The sequence below is a fragment of the Mustela lutreola genome, chromosome 8 (genome assembly GCF_030435805.1).
Source record: "Mustela lutreola isolate mMusLut2 chromosome 8, mMusLut2.pri, whole genome shotgun sequence".
Taxonomy (NCBI): Eukaryota; Metazoa; Chordata; class Mammalia; order Carnivora; family Mustelidae; genus Mustela; species Mustela lutreola.
This window is the reverse complement of record NC_081297.1, coordinates 138,300,975-138,328,251: the sequence shown is the minus strand read 5'-3', so window position 1 is coordinate 138,328,251 and position 27,277 is coordinate 138,300,975. Positions and strand designations below refer to the sequence as shown.

General features: G+C 51.9%; 1 protein-coding gene across 4 annotated transcripts in view; it reads left to right on the top strand.

The window, feature by feature from the left end:
• LARGE1 (LARGE xylosyl- and glucuronyltransferase 1) overlaps window positions 1-27,277 on the top strand; it is a 526,862-nt gene that overhangs the window by 34,269 nt on the left and 465,316 nt on the right. The window contains exon 1 of one of the 4 annotated variants that reach the window (XM_059186796.1): window positions 9,191-9,324. The exons of 2 other annotated variants lie outside the window; for them this stretch is intronic. The gene's annotated coding sequence lies outside the window, so the exon portion shown is untranslated. Of the gene's footprint in view, window positions 1-9,190; window positions 9,325-25,402; window positions 25,507-27,277 lie in introns of those variants that run through there. One more of the 4 variants, XM_059186799.1, reaches the window with a different exon arrangement.

Sequence of the window (27,277 nt, the reverse complement as noted above, 5' to 3'; positions counted from 1 at the left end):
ATTCTGTGCTCGGTTTGTGACATTCCAGCCAAACTCACAGTCGCTTGGATGCGGCACGGGCCTCCTCATGTCACGTGCTTTGCCTGGGTGTGCGACTGTGGGATGGCTCGGTGTTGGGGCCTCAGAATAGATATGGGTAAGTGGGCAGCTGCTCCGGGGCCGACTCACCCCTAGCCACTGCTGTGTGTAAGAGTCTATGCTTTCATACCATCATAGGAAAGAGGTTCCATAGCCTGGGATCCAGGACCGTTCTTTGCAACAGCACAAGTGCTTTAAATTGATGTGTTCCTCGCAGCCTGGAGGGACAGTCCGTCTGCTCAGGAATGACTAGTCAATGGTTGTCAGTGAAGGTAGCCAGTGTTGACCCAGACCCATCCTGTGAGCTGCCTTTCTGCCCCCCAGGACCTTATGTTCGAGTTGAGGGAGACACACTAACAAAAGAAGCAGAATATATCAAGCCTTCTGGCGTGGTAAGAGTCCCAGGGAGAAAATGAAATTGCTGACGCCAAAGAGGGAGGGTTGGGGGTAGAGTCAGCAAGTTGCAGTTGCTCAGATTGGGATTCTTGGAGGTGCTTTGAGCAAACCATCAGAAAAGGTAAAGGAATGAGTCCTGGAGTTACTGGGAGAAGGAGCTGCGATAAGTGCAAAGGCCCTGATGTCATTTTTCAGTTGCTAATTGAGAGGCCACAGGAGGTCAGTGTCTGGGACGAAGGGAGCATAGAGGAAAGTAGTGGAGGATGAGGTCCGAGAGGAGTGGAGGCTCAGTGGTTCCAGTGATGGGGTGGGGCTCTTAGAGGAGTGGCCTGAGCCCACCGATTTCTCAGGGTCAATCAGGACCCTCCTCTTTTGAGGATCTTCCCTAGTCTGTGTGCTCTCTCTTCTGTCGTGTCACACGGGAACGGGTTTAAGAGCCGAGGCTGTGACAGGCTTCCACTGCATGGTCTCCCCCCGGGGTTGGTGGCCCAGCAGGTCTGTGCGGATGTTCTCACCCAACTTTCTTGGGTTATTGATTGGGAAGCTGGGGCACAAAGTGACGAGTCTTCCCATTGTCCACATATTTCATCCAGCTCTCTGTCGTGTCTCATGGCCTCCCTGGATTTGTGGAGAGGCAGGGTGATTTGTGGTCCGTCGTGGGAAAGATTGGAGTATGGAACAATAAATCGAAAAGAGGGCTCCATCAGTCTGTTGAAATCCCCATAATATTGGGTTCTTGGAGTTCAAGGTAATCCTAGCAGAGAGGGTATAAGAACAACAAAAGGAAATAAAAGTTGGGGCTCATTTTTGTAACCCACACCTATTGTTAGGAGACCGAGCTCAGGGATTGAACTGGAATTGCTACAGTGAGCTGATTAAGGGCATTTTATTGCTCTGTGGGATGTATGGAACTTTCATTTGCAAAGTGCATTATTTACTGTCATTAGTTCCTTCCTTTGGCAAAGGTCAGCAGTCCTGTTCCATTTTTCCTGATGAGATAGCCCTGGCTTTCCTAGTTGAATTTCATTGGAGCTGTTTTCCCAGTGTTTCTTGCTGGCGTGTCTCCTGGCCACTTGTGACTGCTGGGGGCGAGAGTGGGAGCTGCTTGGCGAGATCTGGGTAGAAGTTGGACGGCTTTAAACATAGGATTTCCTTGGCCCTGGGTCACTGGCCTTTTTCATCAAGCAGAAGGACAAGGAGGAGGAAGGGCAGAGGCGGTTGGCAGGCGTGAGAAGGGTGTTAACGTCTACTCTGTGCACGTTGGGGGAGACTTCTGTGGCATGGGTTGGTCCTGGTCGTTGCTGCCTTGGGGACTTTTGCAGTCCACCTTCTGTCTTGGAGAACGAGTCCCAGATGTCAGTGTCCATGTCCTCATACACAGGTGAGGCGCCCCCGCACTGTTCCTCTTAACCGTTCCCTTGACCCTTAGTCGAGGTAGTTCTTGGTCACAATGAGGTGCGCTGAGTCTTTATTCTATAGCATCCTGGAAGAGGGAGCTACGAATTCAACACAACTTTTCAAATGGGGGGTTATATTTTGATGATAAACCAAACAAACAAAAACAGCCATGAGTCTTTGCTGTGATCTTTTGCGGTTGACAAGTAGTTTAATCAACGAAGACCTAGCTTCTGAATCAGCCTCCCCCTCCCCTTTGAAAGGGGTCAGTTGATTACCTACCTTCCTTTTCCTAGACTCCTCTCTGGGAGGAGAGGCTTAGATCAGCCTTCCCACACAGGTGCATGCCTTCCCTTTGAGTTCTCCACCTGCTCTGCTCATTCGGGGAACAAGAGGTGACTTCGCCTGGCGGCTTAGCACGGGGACCCCTGGGGGTTCTCAGGCCCGCTGCAGGCTTTTGAGCAGTTTGCTCGCAGAGCCAGACAGGAAGCTGGGCCACATGTCTTGTGCGCACAACTCCATTCTCCTCCGTCCCAGCGGTGCTCGTAACTGTGCTTCTGCAAAGGAAGTACATGGCAAAGGCATCAGGAATGTTAGACTCTCCATATGGAAGCCCGTCAGGGAATGTCATCACGGGTCGGCCTCGTGGCCTGCGTGGCGTCTTTATTGAGCACGCAAAAAGCTGCTTTTTTCTAAAGTGGAAGGGGACAGTTTGGAAGGATGACATAATTCTTTGCGATCAGAAGCCTGAAAAATACATGAGCGCACATCGTGAGTCTCCCCTTTGTTCCTCCCTCCACTCCTGTGTTTGCTGCTCCCAAAATGGTGCGGGGACAGGCGCGTGTGAAGGGGGGGACCGCACCTCCGTCGGCGCCCGTGTCACCCCCTGCGAGAGAAGCAGAGGGAATGAAAATGTCTGTAGGAAAACTTGTCCTGGAATTTGACAGCGAGATTCAGCTGGAGGTTCTGATGGAAATGGCTTCACCACGTAGTGTACGTCGGGGAGGGATGGAGAAACGCACTCGGAGGAAAGAAAACCTGGAGCACATGGGGCAGCCCCGCTTCGGGAAGGGGACCAGAGCGAGGCAGGTGGGTCGGGGAGAGGGGGCTGGGCCCCAGGGGGGAGGCAGGAATGTGGCCCTCCTCTCCTGGACCGCAGGGACCGGGTGGGCCTTGTGCAGATCTGCACAGTGGCCCTGGGCGAGTCTGTGGCCATGTCTCAGCTGAGCCTCCGTGGCCTTACCTGCAAGCCGGCATGACAGCAGCAAGCTCCTTGGGGAGGGGGATGGCGCTCAGATGGGAACGGACGTCGGCGTTCACCCCGATAGCCACCTGCTGCGCGGAAACCCTGGACGGCGGAGGTTCTGGTCAAGACTGTCCTTCCGTCGGATGTGACTTGGGCCCACGTAGTCTGAGAAATATGGCATCCAGACTGGGTCCAGAAGGCTCTGAGATCCTGCCTTTTGCTTCAGCTTAAACCTGCTTCCTTGGTCATCCAGAGACGCTCTCATATGTTAGCGTGGGTGGGCACAATTTGGAGTGCTTGATTAACCCAGCAATTAATAAAAGCGGAGAGGTGACAATTGGTGTTACCAAGCTACAATGGAAAGCGATGCATTTGGCTTCTCTCCACGCAGACAGATTGGTGGAGAAGCCACCCGTGGGGAGGAACATCAGAACGCAGGAGAAGGAAGCTGGTTGGAAAAGGTATTCAGAGCAAAAACAGTGTCAAGAAGGGTTGCTTGGTTGATCATTTCTTTCAGTCAGCAGATACTTATTGAGTAATTCCTGCATGCCTGATTCTGGGTCAGGAACTGAAGGTACATTTATGGATAAAGAGTAGCTTCTCCTGCAAAGAGCCCGACACTGTTGATGGCGGTAACAGACACATAAGCAGTGAATTCTAACCCTTTGTAGGAGTACAGGATAGATGGTGTTTGAAGTTCATGGAGACGAAGGGAGGGAGTGATTCGTCTTAGGAAAAGAGAGCAAGCAGTGTTAACGTCACCGAAAAATGGGGTAAAAGGGTATTTTCGCACAGCAGCAAGGGTTCGCAGAGGCATGAAGTGAGGGGTGGATTTGTAGTTGACGACCAGGGGCTGGTTTGACTTGGTGCCCTGCCGCTGGTTAGCTGGGTGACTGGGCACATCCTGCACCTTCCTGTGAGTCAGTTTCCCCGTCTGTCCAGTGGGCGTTGAGGATGCCACCTAAGACGCAGCGTGCTTGACCCATGGTGAGCCCTGCTGTGGCAGGGAGCCCTGAGGTCTGTCGGGTCCCTTGAGTGTGCCTGGTGTGAGAAGGACCCGAGACTGGAAGTGTCTTATAGGGCCTGCCGCGAAAGGGATCAGACTATCACATGTCCTGGTTTTATCCCTGCAGACGTTCACTCACACCTTGTGTGAGCCTCGTCTCCCCTCGAGGTACCAAATGATCTCACAGGGTAAAGCACAGTGACCTGGTGGTGATCGTGGTGGCCAGGACTTGCCTTGTTCCATTCTTCCCTCTCTCTTGGAGGTGATGGTGTGGGGCACTTGGAGACATAGGTGAGGTGGCGCAAAGCTCGGCTCAGCATCTGGTTGGATCAGTGGGGACACAGCAGGGTGGGGGAGGATGGGGGGAGTGCCTTTTCTGCCCAACCCCCTTTGGAAAACCTATGACCTTGGGCAGACTCATTTCCTCCCTCAAGGATGGAGTTTCTGCCCCCCGTGGCATTTTATCTCACATATATTTACGTATCGAGTGAAACATTGATCTTAAGAACAAGGATGAAAACGCCTTTGTAGGAGGCAACTGCCTTGTGTAGGAGAAGACCTTGATCAGCTACAGTTGGATGGTCCGATAGAAATGGAGACCGCATAGGTGATTTAAAGCTTTCCAGTGGCTACGGTTGAAAAAAAAAAAAAAGGTAAAAAGAAATAGGTGAAACGAATTCTAATAATCGGTTGTATTTAGGTCAGTGTAACCAAAATACATATAAAAATTACCACACAATTTTCCCTTCTTTATTTCACAGTAATTCTGTGAAATCTGGGGCATGGCTTAGAGTTGGAGCGTGGCTGGGAGCAGACCCGCGCAAGACGAGTGGGGCTCTCAGTGCGGGTTGTGGGACCAGCCACAGCCACGATGTGGCGGCTCTTCCGCCCTCTCTCCATCTGTGTGTCTCTGTGTCTCTCTCTCCTGTCCGTGCTTCCCCTCCTGGAGAGGGACGAGAAGATAAATGAGCCACGGAGACCACAGTGGATGCTTTGTGTGTGTGGATTTCTGTGGAACATGAAGACGGGGATCAGTTTCACGGAAGGCCATGGGGGAAGGCGTTAGGGCACTAGGAATAGGCAGAAGTCACATCAATCACAGCAGCCTCTCTGTGTCTGGCACGGTTCTAAGGCTCCCGCTGGGTCCTCTCATTCAGTTTTCATGGAACCCTAACAGGTCATCATTTCTCCTATGTTGAGAATGGGAAAATCGACACAGAGATGTTAAGTAACCTACCCAGAGTTGCACAGCTGAGGGTCAAACTCAGACGAGCAGTCTCTGAAGCCCTGCTTTGCTCGTGACTTCAAAAAATCTTGGAGGGCGACCCTAGGTGGCTCAGTCGGTTAAGTATCTGCTGCTTGATTTTGGCTCAGGTCATGATCTTAGGGTCATGGGATCAAACCCTGTGTTGGGCTGGGAGCCTGTCTAAGACTCTGTTTCTCCGTCTGCCCCTGCTCCTGCTTGCTCTCTCTCTCAAAAAATAAAATCTTGGAGGAACTGAATCTTTCAGATGGCTTTGGGCTTGCGTTTGGCATGGACTGGGTAGTTTGCACCAGAGATTTAGGGGCAGGAAGGCCCCAGTATCCGCTGGATGAGGATGAACTTTGCGGAAGTGTTCAGTTTACGCCGTATGCCAAGTGCGCTGCCCCGGGCACCATGATTATACACAGCAAGGCCTCCGTAAATGCCGCTCCTTCCTTCCTTCCCTCGGGCCCACAGAATAAGCCTTTCTAAAGAAGGGGCCTTCTACATTTGGCTCACATCTAGACCCATGCCTGGCGCATACTAGCTTCTTGGTAAATATTTGTGGAAGTCAGCGGGGATGATGATCCCTGAGCCCCACCTCGGGCTTGCAGGGGCAGCTCTGCCGTTACGGGATGGCCTCCTAAATACAGGCCCCGGTGAAGGGGGCTCTTGTGGAAAGACGCGTGTTCACATCTAGAGTTCTTGCTTTGAACGGAGGACAGAGGCCAGTTTGCACATCTCATGCCAAAGGTTTATTTTGTTTGTTTTTCTAGCAAATTTAAAAAACTGAAATATAGCATATTCTACAAGCAGCAAAGTAGAGAAAACAAAGTGTGCAGCTTGATGTATTTTTACAAGGGGAGCCTACCTCTACAACCAGTTCCCCAATCAAGAGATAGGACATGAGCAGTACCCCAGAGCCTTTCTCCACCCTGCACCCTTGCCCTCCTGAGAGCATCTGCTCCCCAACTTCTGACTTTAGAAACTACCTTCGTGTGCCCATGCTTTTGAGAAATCCCGATGACTGAGACTGGGGGGGCAGTTTGTTTCTATCTTGCAGTGCTGATATTCTCCAGGGTTAGAGTTCTAACTTGGTTCTTGTGTCCATTGCACAGATGAGAAACTGAGGGCCGCAGAGGGAAGTACAGCTTGCCCATGTCTCATGGCTTGAGCATAGATCAGCGATTCGATGCAGACCTGTAGGGCTCCAAAACCTGGGTTCTTGACCATCCCACGTCCATAGGTTTCCTTCCATGAGACTTTTTCTAAAATCCTAAGATCGAGACGTCCAGGTTGAGACTTCTGGACTGAGCAGTATCTGGGGTGGCTTCCCTGGTGCTGCAGAGGAGGGACCAGCCATCCCGGCTCAGAGCCCAAGGTGCTGGATCCGTCCAGAGGCCACACTCACCCTCCAGAGTGACTTGGCTGCCAGAGCCCGTCCAGGTGGGGCGGGTAGCAGGGGGCTTCTGCAGGTGAGCAGGAGTGTTCCTCATTGTCCCATGCTTCCCACCCCCGCTTGCTGCTGACAAGCACACTTGGGCTCTGTAGGGGGAAGCTTTCAATTAAAGGAGTCCAAGGGCTCACTCCCACCAAAGTCAAAGGGCTCTGTGCTGCCAAGTACACTGGTCTCCCGCTCTGGGGGCATGGCTAGGGCTGCTCAGGGGAGGGCACTGGCATGGCAGGCTGGGGAGGGCAGCGCCTGCCTGGCCGGGAGGCTCCTTGGATGGTTGGAGGTAGGCATCTGTGTTTCAGGCTGGGGAACCTTGCTCTCTCTGTAGCCCAGCCCCGTGCCCCCGCCGTTCTCCAGTCAAGAGGGACAGGTGGTAGCTGTCATTCTGCACTTGGCCCTGGCCACAGATTGATTTGCCAACAGTTCCCGAATGGAGCTACCCCCCAGCCTCTTTGGCCCAGAGAATGCAGTGTGACCCATAAAACTGCAAGCAGGCAGTCCCCTCAGCTGGGCTTTCTCTCCGCTATGATGGGAGTGGATAGCAGGCAGAAATAGAAGCTATTACGCCAGGCCTGGTGCCCCCAGCACCGAAATTTAATTCAAAACGGCAAAATAAAATCATCCCTCTGAGGCAATGGTTCTTATAAAAATAAAGCCAATATTATTATAATAATCCTAGCAAGTCCGTTGCTGAAGGGTTTACTCTTTGCTGGCCATGGGGCCTGACATCCAAGATTGAATGGCGTGGCTCTGGAGCCAGATTGTCTCGGGCTGAATTCCACACCCTCTGCTTAGCTGTGTGACCTTGGGCAAGTTCCTTGACCTCTCTGTTCATCTGTGAAATGAAGATCTCAACAGTCTGTACCTCTCAGTTGTATGAATGAATCCATCCGTGTGAAGCACTGAGATTATTGCCTGGCGTGTTAAAGGCTCAGTAAACTTTCATGGATGATGATGATGATGATGGAGGAGAAGAGCAGAGAATCAGTTCTAGTCCCTGGGCCGTCTGGTGTGCTAGATAGTTTAGTATTCCTGGTTTACAGACAGAGAAACTGAGGCACAGAGAGGGCCATTTCCTGGCTCAGGTTGCACAGCCAGTAAGCTGCTGGGGTGGAATGTGGACCTAGAGGAGCCTCCTGCAGGCTTTCCAGTGAATGGGGTTATTGAATCCACTAAGGTTTAAATATATTTCACCCCCCCCCCCGCCCCCCGCCACGTTGCTCCAGGAAACAACAGGGTAGATGCTATTTATTTTATGATCAGTTTTGAGTGAATCGCCTCATGTCAGCTGCTCCATTGCCTTGGTGTTTGCATTGTGTCTTGAGACCTTTGTGGATCAGTTCTAAGGTCTGATCGGACTAGAGGCTTACCTTTGCTCGCCTCGGTGGGCATGCCCAGGAGAGAGGAGACGCCTCGGCGTGGAAAAGATGGTTGCCGCGTACTCTTAGACACGAAGGCCCGCCGTCCCATCCGTGACTGAGCGGGTGTTGCCCAGGCTGGCTGGACCCTTCTGGCCTTCAGTCCCTTGTGGGGCTCGGGATGGGCACTGACTCTAGGAAAGGATCCAGTCGGCCGGGAAAGAGGAGGTTTTTTGGGTTGTCAGAGGTGGGGTGGCATGGGGCCGTCTGTGGAAAGAAGGTACCACGTTCTCATTGATGTTCCCTGAGGTGAGAAAGGAGGGAGGGAGGAGGGGAGAAAACGCAGTAGGGGTGCGGGGGGAGGGGGGAGGGGATGAGCAGGGGTGGGGGTGGAGGCTCAGGAGGAGGAGGTGAAATCAGTAGCTGTATTTGGGTTTTTGTGCCTGGAGGAGAGCAGGACAAGCCCGGAGTGGGAGGCAGATGCCAGCCTGGTGGGGGCGGACAGGGCGGGGGCTGCAGAGCAGGGATCCCACAATGTTTAGTGCCCAGATAGACTGCAGGCCCCCGATGGGGTGCTGCTGGGTGGCAGACTGGCCCACCGTTGGGCATGTGGGTGGTGAGTGGCCCAGCCTCCTGACGCCCACTCCAGTGCCTCCTGACTTGTGCTGCGTCTCAGGGCGGAGGGAGGGGAGGCGGGGGGCTGCTCTTGGGCTGGGCCCTGTGGGTTGCCCACCTGCTGCAGAGTTTCCGGGAAACCACCCCAGCCCGGGACCCCGCCCTCCGTGCGGGGAGGGGAGCAGGGCCCCGCGCCCCACCCCGCATCTTTCAGCAGAGTCTACACAGATAAACTCCGCGGTGTGTCTCATTAGTCCAGGAACAGCTTGAGCTAATCGAGGCGTGCCTCTGCCGTGCGCTGCTCATGCCAGGGGGGTTAAAAAAAGAAATACTCACGCCGATCCAAGGGCTTTTTGTGGCAGTGCAGAAATAATAAACCCAAACACAGAGGCGAGCTCTTTCAGGAGTGAGGTGGGTGCCCGATCGGGGTCTGATTCTGCTGGCTTCTGTCGGGCCCCCGGAGAGCCGAGCTGTCCCAGGCGGCCCGTTCTGCATCCCCTCCGTAGCGGCAGGCCTCTCTCCTCCAGGCCAGAGGTGAGTGGGCATGTTTCCTGGTGGAAGGATCCAATTTGAGTGTTTGTTGGCCCGGCGAGGTCCGTTCCGTGGGCCTCTCCCGCGGGTCTGCCCTTCCCGCCCGTGTGCTCCAGGAAGACCAGCTCCCAGCACCGGCCTAACGCCTGCTCCTTACACACCGGCCCTGAGAACTTGTTCCCCAGACGTGGACGTAAGTGGCCTGGCCCGGGCTTGGGCACAGCTCGGTGGTGGTGACGGCCACAGGGAAGGAGAAGCAAAGTTGCTCGTTTGCCCTGGGCACCGCGTTCACATTCTTTGGCGGTGAAGACTGTTTGTAACAGGCATGGGGAGCGCGGACTGTGTGTCCATTTCTCGCCCCACTTTCCTCTCTAAAAGGGATGGCTTTGTGGGGTTGTGCTGGAGTGAGAGTAGGGGATTAGGCAAGTTCATATAGGAAGTGCACCTGATCTTGGAACCACTGTGCTTGCTCCTTTAAAGGGGCACGTCGGAACTTCATCCTTACTGCCAAGCCATGCGCTGCATGGTGACCGTGCCCACCTGCTGTGTGTGGAGGGACTCGGCAGTGGCCAAGTAGCTGGCTGAAGTGTTGGTGACGGGACGCATCTCTCTTCTGGATCCTTCTTCCTTGGCTCCCGGAACCCCACTCCCCACGTTGCTCTCCCGTCCCCTGTTCCTAGTATTGTCTTCTCCTCATGTGTTGATAAAGAATATAGTAATCTGTTTTTCTGTGAACAAATGAGGACTAGTTTAGCTGAGTTAACCTAGTAACCATCACTAGTTGTCTGTTAACTTGAGTTCTGCAAGGCTCTGACTCCCCCCAAAACCCTTTTTTTTTTCTCCAAAGGTGAACAATTCATTCTGTTCCCTCCGCTGGAGATGAGTGATCATGAAAATTGAACATTGCTAAATGTGCGCCAATGTGGTTCGTGCAGTGAGAAAAATCTGTTTCAGGGAAAAGTTGAGAGGAAAAAAAGGAGTGGGGGAGGGAGGAAAGAGATCTGTGTGCGTGGGGATGGGAGCTGTTTGGGTGGGCCTTAAAATAAGCAAGAAGCTGAAATTGAAGATGCAATTCAGACGTCCCCTGTTCTGGAGCCCATGCTGTGCACCTGGCAAGTTTAGGTACCTCCACTCCGTCCTCCTGCCACACCTCTGCCATGTCCTTGCTAGGCTGGAGCTGTGACTTTTGCACTCCTGTGGCCTGACACCAGGCTGGCACATAGTAGGCACTCAGTAAACATTCATGGAAATGACGGAGTACATAGAGGCTTTGTAAGTGTGGAGCTTTATTTCACCTTCCCTGCTTAGTACTGGAGATGCCCTAATTGCTTTTTTTCCTGTTTTCTGTTGCCCATATGGACCTAGGTCAGTTTTAACTGCTAAAATGAACTAATTTGAATTTAATTTGAATTAATGGGATGTAGGCAAGCCCCTGCTCATTTAATTAATTTGTTTGTGTCATCAAATAAGCGTTTTGAGAGCCCCTAAGTGCAGTGCATTCTCTTTGGCAGGTGGAAGACAAACTTGAGACAGAAGCCAAGGATGTGGGCTTTAAAACTGGACCACCCAAGTCCCAAGTCCTGATTAGAGGCTCCCTCCTGGCGTCAGGGGTTTATAGTGGATAAGAGCCCTATTTCCGAGTTTGAGCCTGAATCCCAACTCCACCACTTACATGCTGTGTGACCTCAGGCAAATTACTTAACCTTTCTGTGCCGCCCTCTCTTTAAAATGGGAGGACTTTATGGGGTTGTGGTGGGCTTTGCAGGGACCACGCAGGTTATTATGTGTGAAGCACTTAGTGCCAGGTTGGTCGTTGTTACCAGTATTATTTGCTATCAGTGCAGCCTTGGTGCCCTCATGTGTAAAGCTTGGCTGTCTTCGTACCCACATGTTCATGGAATTGTGCTGAGGATCGTATGGGTCACCCATGGCTGCTGTGCCAAACGCCACATACGGGACAGTTGGAAAGAAGAGACCTCTGGAAGCTGGGATTCTGAAGTCAAGGTGTATCAGCAGGGGCCACGTCCCCTCCCAAACCCGTCAGAGGACCCTTCTCTTCTCCTCCTGGCTTTTGGTGGTCGCCAGCCATCTTTGGTGGTCCCTGGCTTGTGGACACCTCACCCCTGTCCCCGGGGATCATGGGTGTTTTTTCAATCTGTCTTCACGTGGTCCTCTCATAAGGACACCGGTCGTTACTGGATTCAAGGACCCACCCTATTCCCGTATGACCTCATCTTAATTTAATTATATCTGCCATGACTCTATTTCCAAATAAGGTTACATTCTGAGTTGCTGGGGCTTAGACTTCCACATATCCATTCAGCCCGTAACAAGGATGGAATGAGTGACTTCAGAGAAGCGTTGGGCACAGAACCTAGAACAAAACCGTGCCGGCAGGTGTAAGCTGTGCCTGTTATTACTGTTACCGTTTCATCATTAACACTGTGACACTTTGCCGGATGGCCATGAGGGGGTTCTCTGAACGTCTTTGAGCCTCATGTTTTAACTGTTGGTTGAAATACAAGGCTTCCCGTGTATTAACTGTGAATGGGGGCGCCCATCCTACAGGGCCAGCCAGCCTTGACCTCGCTGACCTGCGTTGTGTCTCTGAGATGGGAGAAAGTAGGACCACTTCCTGGAGGGGACCCCGTCTTCTGATGACATGAGGCCGAGTGCGTGGGTGGCCCATGCTTACTGTCTTTCCTTTGCGGTAGGGGCTTAATAACCCACTGAAGACCAACCCCAGCGCGTGCCACTGCGCAGACCAGGGAAGGCTCCTCTTTCCTTTCCTGTGGGCTCAGGAAGGCTCAAAGGCATGTCCAGACATTAGCCAGCTTGGATTTTCCAAACCCCACCTCCCCCACCCCGGTTCCTTTTGCAGATAGAATGGAAAAAAAAAAATTTTTTTTTTTTTTTTTTTCACTTGGGAGCCGAACAGATTTGCTACAGAGAAGTCTAGATATCTATGGAAACAGTCCTAATTTTAGCCTTGCCACACTTAATGCCAACTCGGAGAGTGCTGTCTTGGGTCAGCGCCCGGAGAACGGGGAAGGTGAGCAGGCCTGGAAGGGTCAGGACAAGCACGAAATAGCCAACTGACAAGCGAAAAATGGGAGACTGCTGCCGGAGTCTCGGGGTCAGAGAGGGCACGACTCCAAGGGCAAAATGGGTCTGGGGAAAGGGCTTTGAGAGAGGCACAAGAGTCATGAATGAGTATTTGGAACCAAAGTTTCTCCTTCCCCTCCCCCTCCCGCTTTCCCTGTCCAAATTCTCATTTCCAGCAAGTCCAAGAGCCTTACTCCACTTCCCCACCTCTGGAATCAGCCACTGCCGCCCTGAATTCCCACCATCTTCTTTAATTCTCCTGAAGCACATCTCGGGACCCATTTCATTCGGAGGTTTGGGCCCCTGTTTGTTTTTTAGCTCCTCGAGCTCAGTCACGGTCACTGTCACGTCGGTATGCTGAGCCCGCCACGGGGTTGACACGCAGAAAATGTGAAACGCGTGGAATTAGACGTGACTAATGGTCGCTGGTGGCCCAAACCAGGGCCTGGGCAGCCTGGAAAAGGACACTGGGTAAATGAGCATAAAAGAGTATACAGAGAGCCCTTTGATGGGAAGAATCCATATGCATGGGACTGGAACTGTCCCGTCATTCTATGAAGGACATGCTGGGGAACACACAGTCATGGGGCCCTGCTTGGGGTGCTGGGTGTTCAGTGCGATGGGGTGAGGGCAGAAATGGACAGAGGTCGTTGCAGGCCACGTAGAGGACATCGCTTCCCTGTGTCAGCCCCGTCCTCCTGGCCAGCTCATCTCCTAGCAGAAATCACTGTAGAATATCAAACACAGCCAGACCCACAGACATCATCCAGTCCTGAGTGTTCTGAAGTGTGACAGTCAAGGCAGGCGTTGCCACAGGAATGCTTGGTCGATCATTTTCATGCATCCGTCAGCCGTGTGTACCGAGCGTCCCACATCTGCCATTTCTCAGGGGTTCCTGCTCAGGGTGAGGCCGGTCACTGCAGCTCTCTCTGGCGGACACACGGACGGCGGGGTGGTGTTCCCGCACGCCTGTGGATGTGTGAGACCCGTCATAAGCAAATGTCCTGTTGTCAACATCTGGAAGTAAGGCTGGTACAGGTGGAAGGCATTGCTGATGTGAACTCCTGTGCTGCGTTTCCAAATACCTCGTGTTCTTTTCATCAGGCTGAAAAGCAGCGTGATTGGGGTGAAATAGGGAAGGTCATGGGCAAGAGAGACCATGGATCCAGTTCACCCTCCTCTTGGGAGTGAGAGGGAGGTGGTCGAGGCGTGGATTGACCGGCTCACCCTGCTAGAGTCAGCACGTGGCCCTGAGACCACATCTCCTGATGTCCACCGATCTTGACATGCTAAGCAGAATGTAAACTAGTTCCTCCTGAATCCTGGTGCACTTTATTTAAGTTATCTCACTGAATCCCACCAACAACACCATGTAGCAAGCAGTATTTCTCCTCACTGTGCAACCCCGGGGGAGGCTGAGACCTCAGGACTCGAAGTAACTTGCTGAGGCCCACCCTTCGGGTAGGACGTGGGTCCAGTGACTCAACACAGCCCCCTTCCGTGACAGTTTGGCAGTGTCAGGGAGCTGCAAACCTACCAAAATGAGCTTTTGGGTTTTGCAGATAGAAGCACAGGCAGAGATACGGTGCCACTTGCCCATATCCCATTTCGTTGGGAAAGCTCTGCCAGGGGAGTAGTAGACCTGGGGTCAGCATGCTGGCTGCTCAGGTCTGCAGGTGAGTCCGAGGGCTGGACAGGAGTTGGCGGGGCAATGGGAGGCCTCCCTCTTGGGTGGCTGTTTGTCGAGCACCAGCGAAAGGTTGTTTGCCTGGTGGGAGAGATGGGTGGGAGAGGTGGGTGTGGGCTCCCTGATTGGTTCTTTCCCCCCTGGGTACGACGGAGGGGAGTAAGCAGGCCCAGCTGGCAGGGTGAGTCAGAGCAGAGCCCAGAATAGAAGCCAGAGGGCACGCATGTGAAGGCCGTCTCTATCCCAGTCATTTGGGTTTTAAGATTCCTGTTAAAGATGATTAAGCTTCTATGCATAACAGTTTGCACACTGCTTTGGGATCATTTATTAGTGTCGCCTGGCAACCGCTCTCTAAGTTGGCCACACCCACCAGAGGGTAATTAAGTGGGTCACCCAGGGCCCAGCTTACTCTTTATGCAGTTCTTTAAAAGATTTATTTTAGACAGAGAGGAAGAAAAAGCGCGCTCGGTGGGAAGGGGCAGAGGGAGAGGAAGAGAGAGAATCCCAAGCAGACTTCCTGCTGAGCGTGGAGCCCAAATCAGGGCTTGATCTTGTGACCCAGAGATCATGACTTGAGCTGAAACCAAGAGTCAGACGCGCAGCTGACTGCACCCTGTAGGCACCCATTATTTGTGCATTATTGAGCCTTCTCCAAACTCATTGATCCAACCACCGCGCGAGCCACCCATCCAACCCCCCCACCCATCCACCCATCCATTCATTCCCCCCCATCCGGCCGTCCATCCATCCATCCATCCTTACAAAGAGCACTGTTATTAGGTACCCCTTTGGGGGTAACTTTATACCTGGCAGCATTCTCTCCTCATTGCTGGGAGCTATTGTTACGTGGTAAAATGGAGATCTTGGTCTTCCTGTTTGTATCAAGATAATAGATCCTCTGTTTGTCAAGACCCTGCACTCTAGGAGGGCAGGGCCTTTGCTCGTTTCTATGTCTCTAGTGCCTATCAGAATGCCCGGCACATAGTAGGCGCTTTGTGAACATTTGTTGAAAAAAAAAATGAATGTGCCAAGTGCTTTATGTCATTTTCTTTTCTTTTCTTTTTTTTAAATTCTCCCAGTAACCCACCTTGCAGCACACCTGTGTCTGTCTCCTCTTATAGGGGACTGGCTGGCGAGTACTTACCTTTCTCGTGAGCATTATTATAAGCACTTGCGTAGCAGAGAACCATCATCAGTGAATAATGGCGCTGCTATTAGCCCCGTTTCACAGGTGAGGAAGGGAGGCGCGAAGATGGTAAGTAACTTGCCCAAGGTCACCCACACCCTCTCACTTCAGGCCTTTTTTCCTTCCTTGTATACCAGGGTGATCTGGTAGAACTTTGCGGGTGGCAAAATGCTCCGTGTCTACGCTGTCCAGGACAGTGGCCACCAGCCACAGGTAGTTAGTTACCAGGTACCTGAAATGCGTTTAGTGTGACTGAGAGCCTGAATGTTGGGTCTGACTTCATTTCAGTTCATTCCGCGAAGCCAGCGACGACCACATCAGACAGCACCGTTCCTTCCTGTGCGATCGGTACGTGTTAAAACGGTTCGCCTTAACTGTTATGTGCTGCGATTTGTCAGATGCTTTACGACTCAAAGTGATTTCAGTTAATCCTTGCTGCCACAAATGAACTCACGAAGGTCACATGTTAAGTACTTCCTCCCCTCTCTTCCCCTCAGGATTTTACAGCAAGAAAGTGCTGTCGCTGGATTCTGCCCCAGGGAGAACTCTGCTGACCCCGCTTTTTAAATGATCTCCCCTTTGCCTTCCTGTTTTCCACACACATAGCAAGGGAGATCGCCACCAAAAACAAACGATGTCTCATTGTTCTCTGTGGTTTTTAACCCCAGACACTGCGCTGCCCTCCTCCCCGCTTGGGAACGGGGTCAGCCCCGATGCAGACTGGCGAGCTCCCTGTCCCCACCAAATGACTCATTTAGGTCGAAAACATTTATTTACCTGAAGTACGGTTGTGTCTTTGTCACTCAGAAGAAAAGCAAGATGGGAGTATTCCTTGCCAGGATGTTCTGTAGTGAAAACAAACAGACCAAACCAAACCTACTTCTTGGTGTCCTGGTGATATTTCTAGGTCGGGCTGTGAAGGAGAGAAAAAAAACTCGACCTGTAGCAGTCTGGAGTCCTGCTGGGTGCAGGAGGCAGGTGCAGCCGTGGGCCGTGTGACAAGGGATGTGGCCCGCTCCTTCTCTGCCTGAGGATGGGTCAGAGAGGGCTCTGTGTCAGGGCGGGGTGGCAGGCGTCACTGAATTGTGGCCCCCAGAGGTCATCTTCCCTGGTGATGAAGATTCGTCTGAGTGTGTTGTGCATGGTGGGCTGGGGCAGTCTTCTATGCCTGTGGCCCGTCCAGAAGCTGTGAACCAACCCTAAGGCAGAACTGGCGTAGAGGTGATGGGGAGAGACACACGGGAAGAGAGTGAGAGACAGGCCCGAAGGATGAGACCGCCTCAGGACCACAGTCCAAGTACAGCGAGTGGTTGTGAAGTCGAGGGCACAGGCCGGCAGTGAGTGCTCTGGGTTCTGAGAAGTGGGATCAGGAGAAAGGTGGCATCTGGGGAAAGTGTTCTGAGGGCTTCCACTGACCAGTTATTTATGTTTATTATTTTAAAAATATTTTATTCATTTGTCATAGAAAGAGAGCACAAGCAGGGGGAGGTAGAGAGAGAAGCAGGCTCCCCGCTGAGCAGAGAACCTGATGCGGGGCTCGATCCCAGGACCCTGAGATTATGACCTGAGCCCAAGGCAGCGGCTTCACCGACTGAACCACGCAGGTGCCCCTGGTCTTGAGCACTTAAATCTGCATTCATCTTGCTGCTGCCCCGAGGCAGCCACACAGCCTCCCAGGCCATCCCCATCTCTGTCCGTTCAACTGTCCATCCGCTCACACACACCTGAGTCTCCTCTCTGGGACTGGGGACAGTGTGGCGAACAAGGCATCGTCCGTATCCTTGAGGAGGTCGCAGTCTTGTTGGGAGACACATACGTGAGCCTGTGTTTCTTTCTTTAGTTTTGTGTGTGTGTGTGTGTGTTTTAAGATTTTACTTACTTATATATTTGACAGAGACAGAGCGCAAACAGGCAGAGTGGGAGGCAGAGGGAGTGGGAGAAGCAGGCTCCCCACCAAGCAGGGAGCCCGACTAGGGGCTGGATCCCAGGACCCCAGGACCATGGCCTGAGTCGAAGGCAGATGCTCAAACGACTGAGCCACCTGGGTGCCCCCTGAAGCAATTAAAGGAAGCATTGGGAGCTCTGGGTTCCAAGGCCAAGTGCACCTCACCCACATAGTTTTCTCCAGGGAAACAGAGCAATGCTGGTTTCTCCACTTCTCTTGTCTTCGTCATACACGTACTTACTGGCGTTGGGGATGTTTGATGTGTACTCCGTGTCACTCTTTACTGCATCTTTATTGTAACCTCCCCGAAAATAGGGGCCTCCCTGGGACCCAGCTCAAGTGTAGGCCCTGCTGGGGACTCCAGGATTATGGAAGCCCCTTACAACTGGAAGGGACCTTAACGACCTTAACGGCCCTTGGTGACTTGAAGGGCCATTCCCAGCTCTCTCTCTCTTTGCCTTTCTTGGGTAAGGCCCTCCAAGGTTCTGTTATGAACTGTTGCCATGTCCGAAAAGGGAAGCCCCACCTCTCCCTGAGGACAAGGGTTTGTTCACTGAAGCTCACCGTACGTACCTCCTTACACATCTCTGTTCCCTAGAAACACAGGAAGGATGAGTTTTGCTGGATTAACACGTGTGGGATGTGACATATTTACTTTGCATTCAGGTAAAACAGGAACGTAAGCATGCCAGACCATGTGTCTGGTCAGACAGAACTCCAGGTTGCTTTTGGTGTCTTTAGTGAAGGAACCACAGTTTACAAACTTTGGGGAAAAAAGCACTCTGACCCCTGCTTCCCGTTTATTTCTAATAAAGTTCACTTGAGCCTAGAAAGAGTCTGAGGTCTGGCCTGGAATTTTAGAAATGGAGCCGGCATCGTCCAGGCTTTGTGAGGGAAGCCACAGCCCGCCCTCCCATCAGGAGGCAGGAGGCTGTCCAGCGCCAGAGGAAAGAACACTGCTGCCCTCGTGGGAGTTAACTTTGCATCAAGGACTTAATTCATGTTGTTTTATTTGAATTGTCTCAGGAATCTAGCGAGCCTGGATTAATTTCCACTTAAAAATGAGGGGACTCTGGAAGCCCAGGGAAGCCCGGTTTGGACTTACAAGCTTCAGACCTGTAAGCTAATACATTTGTCTTAAGCGCCCCAACCCCAGGTGTTTCCCAGCAATGACCTGCCCAAGGTCAAGCAGCTGCCAAGGGGTAGATCTGGGACTTGAACCACAATCTGTTGGCTCCCCCGTGTTCCACAGTGCAGCACGGAGAGGTGGGGACACTGCGTTCCCTGCTGAGGCCCGGTGGGGAGGGAGAACACTTTCTGGATCTCAGTTACACAATCTTGGGTAGCTCTGTTGATTTCTGTGCCTCGGTTTTCTCATCTGCGAAATAGGTTATTAATACTAGTAGTAAGGATTAGATGAGATTATTCAGGTGAAGCCTGGCACGTCGTAAGACCTCAGTGCACGTGAGTGCCAACAGATAGGTAGCTATAATAGCAACTTTAGTGATCATTCCAGTTTTGACAGTTTTTACTTCAAGGGGTGCCTGGAGGGCTCCATCGGTTAAGCGCCTGCCTTCGGCTCCGGTCATGATCCCCGTGTCCTGGGATTGAGTTCCGCGTCGGGCTCCCTGCTCAGTGGGGAGCCTGCTTCTCTCTCTGCTCCTTCTGTCCCACTCATACTCTCTCTTTTTCTCTCTCTCAAATAAGTTAAGTCTTTAAAAAAAATTCTTCTAGTAGCAGTTTTGACCATTGTGTCCCTGGACTGCCCCTTTGTTAGTAGAGTCGTCCTTGTCTTTTTTTTTTTTTTTTAACGAGGGAAGACTTGGCTCTTCTGTTAAGAACATTCACAACTTTGAGCCCATGTGGGACATCATGGTAGTCACGGGACACCGTGGGACATGGTAGTGGGACACGTGGCAGAGCCGGCTCTCCTGGGCTCTCCTGGGACCCCCATGTCTGCCTGGCACTCAGTTTCATCTCCCACAGTCCCGGTGTCTGTGCTTTTGGAAGCTCCGGCGTCAGTGAGCTTGTAATCTCATTGCAGCGGAGTCCCAGGCTCCACACTGGGGAAGTGCAAAGTCAGTACAGAGTGCGGGGTGATTCAGGTCCTGGCTGTCAGCCTTTCCGTGGGAAGATCCCGTGTTGTTCATGGCACGGTTCAGATGTCGCCACCCCAGAGAAGCCTTCCCTGATAACACAGGCCGTCCACCTCCCAGGTGGTGTGAGCGGACTCTTCCACTGCTCCCTTGCCAGTTTGTGTGAGCTGTGATCTGTTGTAGCAATTTCTGTTTTGTGTTCTTAGGGGGGTTGTGTGTCTGAGCTCCCACTTGTGCTGGGAGCTCTCAAGGATGGGAGACTGTGTCTGTGTTAGGAACTTCCGTGTGTCATCCAGATCCCGGCCCGTGTTCTGGGGACAGAGACCTGTCCTTCCCTGCTCTCACTCTTAGGCAGGGCCTTCTGGGGCTCCTTCTGGGAGAAGAGGGGTGAGCCGAAGTCACGTGCCTACTTGGCTACAGCAGTGATTTGTTCAGGAGCCTGTGGGGCTGGGGGAGTCCCGCCAAGTGTGAGGAGAGGTGTCTGCGAACTCCTCACGGCCAGGCTGGCAATGTGTCGTTCCGCAGGTGAGGAGTCAGGCTCGGCCGCGTTAATCACGTGTCCGAGGTCCCACTGCTGGGATTCACGTCCAGGTCTGGCTTGTTTTATGGCTGCAAATAGCTGGTCCTGGTTTCTTTTGTTGTCGTGTTGTGGGGCAAATGGGAGCGTGTGTGCAGGTGGGTATCCGTGCTTGTGGGCGTCATCGAGCAAAACCGCAAGTCTTGGCTTCTTTTGCAGGGCGGGTGGTTGTGAAGGCTGGCATCCTTTGCCCGCCAGGGGAACTGAGGTACTTTCCCTTCAGCGTGGGGCTTTGGGGAGACCAGCAGGGCGGGGCTGTGCTTACTGGCCTTTTTCTTGCTGTCCAGATGGGACTAGGAGGAGGAGACAGAGGAGACAGGACAGGAGGCTGAGGTCGAGGCTGCGTGGGCAGCGCCTCCTTCTTGCGCACTCAGACTGAGCAGGCTTAGCCTCCCTACCTCCCGGGATTCTAGGACGAAGGAAGTAGATGTACCATATCCGCTGTCGCAGCATTTGGCGGGATGGACTGGCCAGCCGGCTGGTGGGTCCGGCGAGGCTCCATGTGCAAGCACTCTGTGTGTGCTGGGTGCTTCCTTAAATACTTCCCACACATTGTTCCCGGAGCTGTTCCCTCTGAGCGCTGGTGCTGCTGCTGCCCACCCTATAGGTGAGGACCAGAGAGGTCTGGTGACTTTTCCCGGGCCATACACGCTGCGACTAGAGGGACCAGTTCTCACGGCAGGACATTCGGACTCTGGGGTTCCTGACGGGTGTGACTTCTGCTCCGGGCACCTCACTTGTCCGGGTCACAGCTTTAAAAATTACTTTTAAGTTTTTATGATGATACAGTACCCATAACATAAAATGGACCCTCTTAACCACTGAAAATGTACAGTTTAAGCCATGGGGATACATCTGCATCGTTGTATGACCGGTCCCAGGACTGTCACCTCCAGAAACTGGAACTCTGTACCCATCGAGCAGCAGGTCCCCCTTCTCCTGTGTCTGCCTGTCCTAGCTGCCACCGTTCCACCCGCTGTCCCCACAAGCCTGACTGTTCTCTGTACCTCTTCTGAGTAGGATTCCGTACCACTTGTCCTATTGTGTCTGGCTTCTTTTGTTTGGCATGATGTCCTCAGAGGTCATCCGGGTTGTAGCGTTCCTTTAGACCGAGTGATGGTCTGTTGCGTGTCTGTGTCACATTCCGTTTTTCTGTTGGTCCACCAGTTAGGTGGATTGCTCTCACCTTTTGACTACGTTTTGTTGTTTTTAATCTATCAGACCAAGGTCACACTGCTGGCTTTAAACCCAGGTTTCTCTCTGGTACTGGACTTCTGACTTCTTTTTACTTCTAAGCTCTAGGAGTTAAAAAGAATTTTGATACACGAGGGAATGACATTTTTTGTAAAGGGGCCAGTGAAGAAGGTTCTAGAAATGTTGGCCGAGGCTCTTCAAGGCTTCTCCTGGGATCTTGCTGCTGGTACTGACGGCTTCTTTTCTACTTGAGCTTCTGCCGGGGCTTAGGAAGGTGGTTCTGAGAAGTCCCAGGAAAAGTGTAAGGGAGGTCATGAGCCGGAAGAGAAGAGGGTGGTTTCTGGCCTTGCCTCCTCAGAAACACCTGGGATCGTCCCTCCACTGCCCTGGGTTCAGCTAGTTATTTCTAGAAAGATGCTCTGGATGACCTCAAATATCAAGTACCTGGAGGTTTCAAGTGCTGTTGACATCTGGCCCTGTCTGCACTACTATTCAAAAAACACATTCACGTGTCTTTTAGTAAGTCTCAGATGGGGCCTGGGCCATAGAGACGGCCCGGGGCCCTTTCTCTGAGTCCCCACTCAGACAACACTTCTTTCAGAAGCCTCGTGGGGACCCAGTTATATTCCCAGAAGCCAGAGGAAGGATTTTTTTTTTTGTCTGTTCTGTGTCCATCATCTCCCCAAAGTGTAGTTCCGACTTCCAGTTTGTTGGGTCCTGTGAAGCTCCAGTTTCAGGTTATGTGAAGACTATCTTGAGATGCCATTCTGAAATTACTAAGGACAGGAATATAATCATATAATATATGATTATCATGACCTAGGTCTGCCAGAGCAGCTCCCTTGAAAGTCTGAGTTTTTTCCCTCAAGCCCAGGGCCTGAAAATGGGTAGCACAGCCATGGGCTCTATAGTAAGCAGGCAGGCTCTCCTGTGGCAGAAGCCGCCATTGCTGTCCTATCCCGTCTGTCATCAGTTTCAAGCTAAAATAAGCATTTTGGGGGCGCCTGGGTGGCTCGGTCGTTAAGCCGCTGCCTTCGGCTCAGGTCATGATCCCAGGGTCCTGGGATCGAGCCCCACATCGGGCTCCCTGCTTGGCGGGAGGCCTGCTTCTCCCTCTCCCACTCCCCCTGCTTGTGTTCCCCACCCCCCGTCAAATAAATAAAAAATTTCTTAAAGAAAACATAAAATAAGTGTTTTGTTTTACTGGGAGAGCACTAGTCACTACCTGTTCCTGTTTCTGAATCAACAGCCAGAAGAAAGGTTTAAATAAGTATTTTCTTAGCATCTTCCCTGGGAAACGAACCACAGCTGGATTCTTAACTTAGCTTTACTCAGGCCAGTTGTGTGTCCACGGGGAATGTTGATTGCACACATCTATTGAGCTCTAGCCTTTCGGGGGCTGTTTGAGTATCAGAAGCTCATAGTGGATTTTCTCCTGCCCCTGAGGAGAGTCCGTTTCTGTTTCCAGTGTAGAGCCAAGAAGGCGTGTGGGCAATGAGCGCTGCTCCCAGAGGTGGCCAGGCTCCCTCTGCCCCGCAAACTTTGACTTGAGGTGCTGTTTTAGCCTTTTCTGCTCGCTCTTGGTAAAACAAATAGGAAGAAAAAGAGAAAGATAACGACAGGCTATTCCCACAGCTCACCTTAGGGGAAGGGGTCTTGTCTGTTTTTGAGAATCTACATTCAGAAACAAAATCAGAGCCGTGGCCATTTGTAGAGCACCTGTCGTGTGCCAGGTAAGACGTGGAGTATTTTCAAAGCAGTTTGATTAAATCCTTTGCAAATTGCCGTTTTGCAGCTGCCTGATCCGTGTTTAAGTGACTTGCCCACTGTGTCACACGGCTGTAAGTGGAAGGGCTGGCAGCTCAGCCCACGCCTCCTCTGAGTTCTGGGGGGCTCTGTTCTGGTTTTCCCACCGCAGAAGACTTCCTCCCAGCGACCCCAGAATGACTCTGAGCCCCAGCTCCGGAGGGATTCTGCCTCTGTGTCTTGCTCTCTTTTGCCGACAGTCAGTAGATTGCTTTCTTACTCCTAGTTGCTGAGAGACCTCAGAGGCTTTGTTTGAGCCTCGTAATTTCATCTCCAGTGAGGCCCTGAGAGAGGAGGAGCTGCTGAGACCCCCGACGCAGTTAGTTCCTTCAGGAGAAGTTCTTGGTCCCCTTCCCTGTGGAGAGGCGTGTAGCTGGGTGGGGAACATTTCTAGAGGAACACGACCCCCCAAGAGCTGTGACAGCTATGAATCTCCACTAACTCTGGTTGCACTCTGCATATGGAACATTCTAGAATTCCTGTAGTTCAAGTCTGGCGTGGGATTCTCTTCTATTGCTCCCCCTTACAGCCCCCTCATCCCCTCTCCCAGCCCTGCTTTGTCCTTGCTTCTCAAACCAGGTCATTCCTTGTGCGCACCCAATGGCTGGGTCCCTGGGAGGCCACCAGTGAGCTGTCGGGAGGCAGAAGGTGCTTCTCAGAGGGCTGAGGCTGAACCCTCTCACTCATCACTTATTACTTGTGTCCTCTTAGCCTTTCTTGCCTCAGTTTCCTCATCTTGGGGTGAGTAGCACCCTGTGGTATTGCTGCTAAGACTCAGTGAGCAAAGCTGTTGAGAGCAGGTGTGGTGGTTTAGTCACTGTTGTTCCTCAGGGCGAGTGCCCAGTACATTTCTATTGAAGGACAGAAGGAGTAAGGAGTGTCTCTCTAAACTCATTTCCCCCACCTTGAAAAACGGTGGTGTTGATAATGGTGGTTCCCAAGTGGAGGCTGCTTATCAGAAGTTCCTCGGGGGCCTTTCCTATAAGCCCCGCTCCTTAAATTCTTACTCATGACGTCTTGGCCGGAGCTTGGCAGGTGCATTCTGCAAACAAGCGTTCCTGGTGACTCTCACGTGCAGTCGTGGTTAGGAAGGAGGAGGCTCACTGGCCACTTGGGTCTCTCACCTGCTTCTGCATTGGAAAGGTAAGGGACAAGCTATCCGGGGCTTCTCGGGGTCCCTTCAGCCCACCTCCCACCCATCCTTCAAGACCCAGTTTCAGGGTCACCTCCAGAAAGACTCCCCTATCCTCCTTGGATTGAAAGCACCGCTCTCTGTTCGGCACCCCGTGGTCCTGCTCCAGGGCGTCTGTAAGGCCACCACCAGCTGGAATGAGGTCTGTCTTCTTTATGAGGCTGTAGGCTCATGGAGGGCAGAGTCTTACTTGATTCAACATGCTGCCACCCCCCGGCCCCAACACCTTCCCCAGCCTCTTGGATCGAGTTGGTACATCATATATATTTAAATGTGTTACCAATACATATATGAATTTTTCAAAAGCTAATTTCTCCGGTTTTACACGCATAAGTTATAACCATCTCCCCCCAAGATTCCTTCTGTTCTTACTCAGACCAGTAACAAAGGACATCTTTGTTAGATTGGCCTTTTTTCTTTTTTTTAAATAAACCAGGGACATTTAGGGGGGAAAAGCGATATTCTTCCTTTGTAATTAGCTGTGATGATTAGACTATCTTTTCCATTATGTTTTATTTTTACTCTCCTGGAATTTATCAAGTGGCCTCTTTTCCATGAAGGTTACCCTTCAACGGAGCAAGGGAGCTTGATTAGAGCACTGGGGGATTTACTTTGTGTTTTTTAAAAAATAAGGAGCGTGGCAGAGAAGGCTGATGTGAGCCAGTGGGTGAAAGGGTGATCCTTCAGCGATAAAAAGGGATTTTCATGCTGAGAAACAGAAGCCCATGCTCCCAGGACAGGATTTTTTTTTCCCCCCAACAACTGCTCAAGTAATTAATGGTCACTTTTATTTTTGAATTTGTTTTATATGTGGCAAAGCTTCCTGACCAATCCTCACGGCCTGTCATCTGTGCCAAGGGCAAGTTCCTTTTTTTTTTTTTTTTTAAGCACATTAATAATTGTGTTCATCATCTCTGCCTTTCTGTTAGCTGTTTGAGTGTGAGGTTTGTTTTATTACATTTTTGGGGGATACAAATGGATTTCAGAGTCCATTGCACCGTGCCTTGGTAAACTACTTAATGCCTAAGAGGCAACTTAATTTTCTTGTCCAGTGGGGCGGGGCTGTGTGTGCAGCTGGTCACTGGCCTTGCCTGTCCAGTGGGGGCTCAGCTGGGGACATGCTGAGAGCAGTTTCATTTCACACTTGCTTCCTCTTGTCCACAGCTGAGCCAAGAGCTATTCTTCGGCAGGGGGCGGGAGGGGGCAGTGTGCGTAGGGGGGGTGGGCGGGGGTGGTTCCTGGAGCGTCGTGGCCACAGACCAGGCAGAAGTTTGATTTCCTCCATTTGTCCAGTGAATATTTAGCGCCTGCTTCCAGGCAGGTTCTGAGGATACAGAAGACAAAACAAAGTCCTTCTCTCATGAACGTGCTCTGTCCAGCTCAACGTCTGTGGGAAGGTAGGCGTCCTTGCTACATAGGCATATTTATTTAGGCCTAACAACTCTGAAAGTAGATGTTTTTAGGGATCACACACAGACACCCCTGTAAACGTGGTTCTGGCCTGTGGCATTTTGCAGAACCGTTAAGCTATGGAATTATGCCGCCTGGGTTTGAAAATAAACCCTGCCTCTTACCAGCTGTGTGGCATCGAACAACGCTGGCTTCAGCGCTCAGATCCTCGTGTCCTCCTCTGTTGCATGAGGCTAATGGTTGGACGTAGCTCTGTGGGTCACCAAGATGACATGGGAGGGGCACTGCCGATGGCCGGACTGCACGGGGATAGCGGCAGGGAGCAGGGAGGACAAATTTTTCTCCACCCTCTAAGGTTCAGTGGACAGAGCTGTGAAATAAGCCGACAGAAGACCGATCCACGGGAGAAAAGTGTACACTTTTTTTTTTTTTTTTTTGGATGTTGAAAACGTTATGGGGCATGGAGGTAGGGGGAGGAGGCTTCAGAGAAGCAGCTAGAACGGGACAAAGGAAGAAACAAAGGGTTTTTTGGACCTTTTAGGGGTGGTGAATTGCAGGAAGGTCACAATACGGGCGGCACTGATGGCAAAAAAGGGTTATCTAGCAGGGCCTGTAGATTTTCCTCAGTGCCCTCTTCCTCTTTGACGATAAAAGTGTTCTCCCCTCTTTCTGATGTGGGGAGAAAGGGCACCTTTGTAGGGGAATTTATGTCCTGCTTCCAGGCGGGTAGGGAAAAGGCAGAGAGCACATAGTAGGTCTGCTTTTTCTCAATGCCATCTGCTCAGGTAGTCCTTAGGCCACAGGGGCATATCTTGGGTAGCATATTCTGACCCTGGCAGTGTGGACACACCAGCGTATTGTCAGCCTGGCCGGGACAGAGAGCGAGGCTCCTCCTGGTCAGAGTACATGCTTACACCGGTAAGTCTGGAGTCCTTCCTGGACCCAGGCCTGCACCAGGATGACCTAAGATCCAGTTCATGGTCAGAAAGATCACATGTGGGGGCGCCTGGGTGGCTCAGCGGTTTAAGCCTCTGCCTTCAACTCGGGTCATGATCTCAGGGTCCTGGGATCGAGCCCCACATCGGGCTCTCTGCTTAGCGGGGAGCCTGCTTCCCCCTCTCTCTCTGCCTGCCTCTCTGCCTACTTGTGATCTCTGTCTGTCAAATAAATAAATAAAAATCTTAAAAAAAAAAAAAAAGAAAGAAAAAGAAAGAAAGGTCACATGTGGCAGAGGATCTGGGGACCCCGGGGCTCCCTGGTTCTACCATGTAGGAGGGTGGTCTCAGATGTGTTCCCACTGGTGCAAATGTCACTTTTTTCTCCTTTCTGGACGGGGACAAGGATGCTAACTTCTGTGGTCACCTCCTTCACTTCCCTTCGGTTTCGGTTTAGTTTTCACATGAAGGAGGCCCCCTCTGGCCACCTGCTTCTCATGGGTTCCTGCCCGGCATGCCCAGTCCCATTTGCCCTGCCTTCTCTTTTTTTCCCAAAGCACTTACCACTTCTAACATACTGTCGGATTTGTTTCTTTTCATGTATTATGTTTATTTTTAATTACCTCTTTATCCCATCGGAATGTAACCTCATTAAGGGTCAGGAGCTTTATTTTGTACCTTCGTCGACTTGAAACTGCCTGACACAAACAGGGGCTGTGAAGAGGTGAAGCTTCTGTCTGCTGTCTGCATGGGGCTGGCCTGGCTCCGAGGGCGAGGCCCTGGTGTTCTCCTGCTGGAGGAGAAGGTGGTCACGGCACACCGG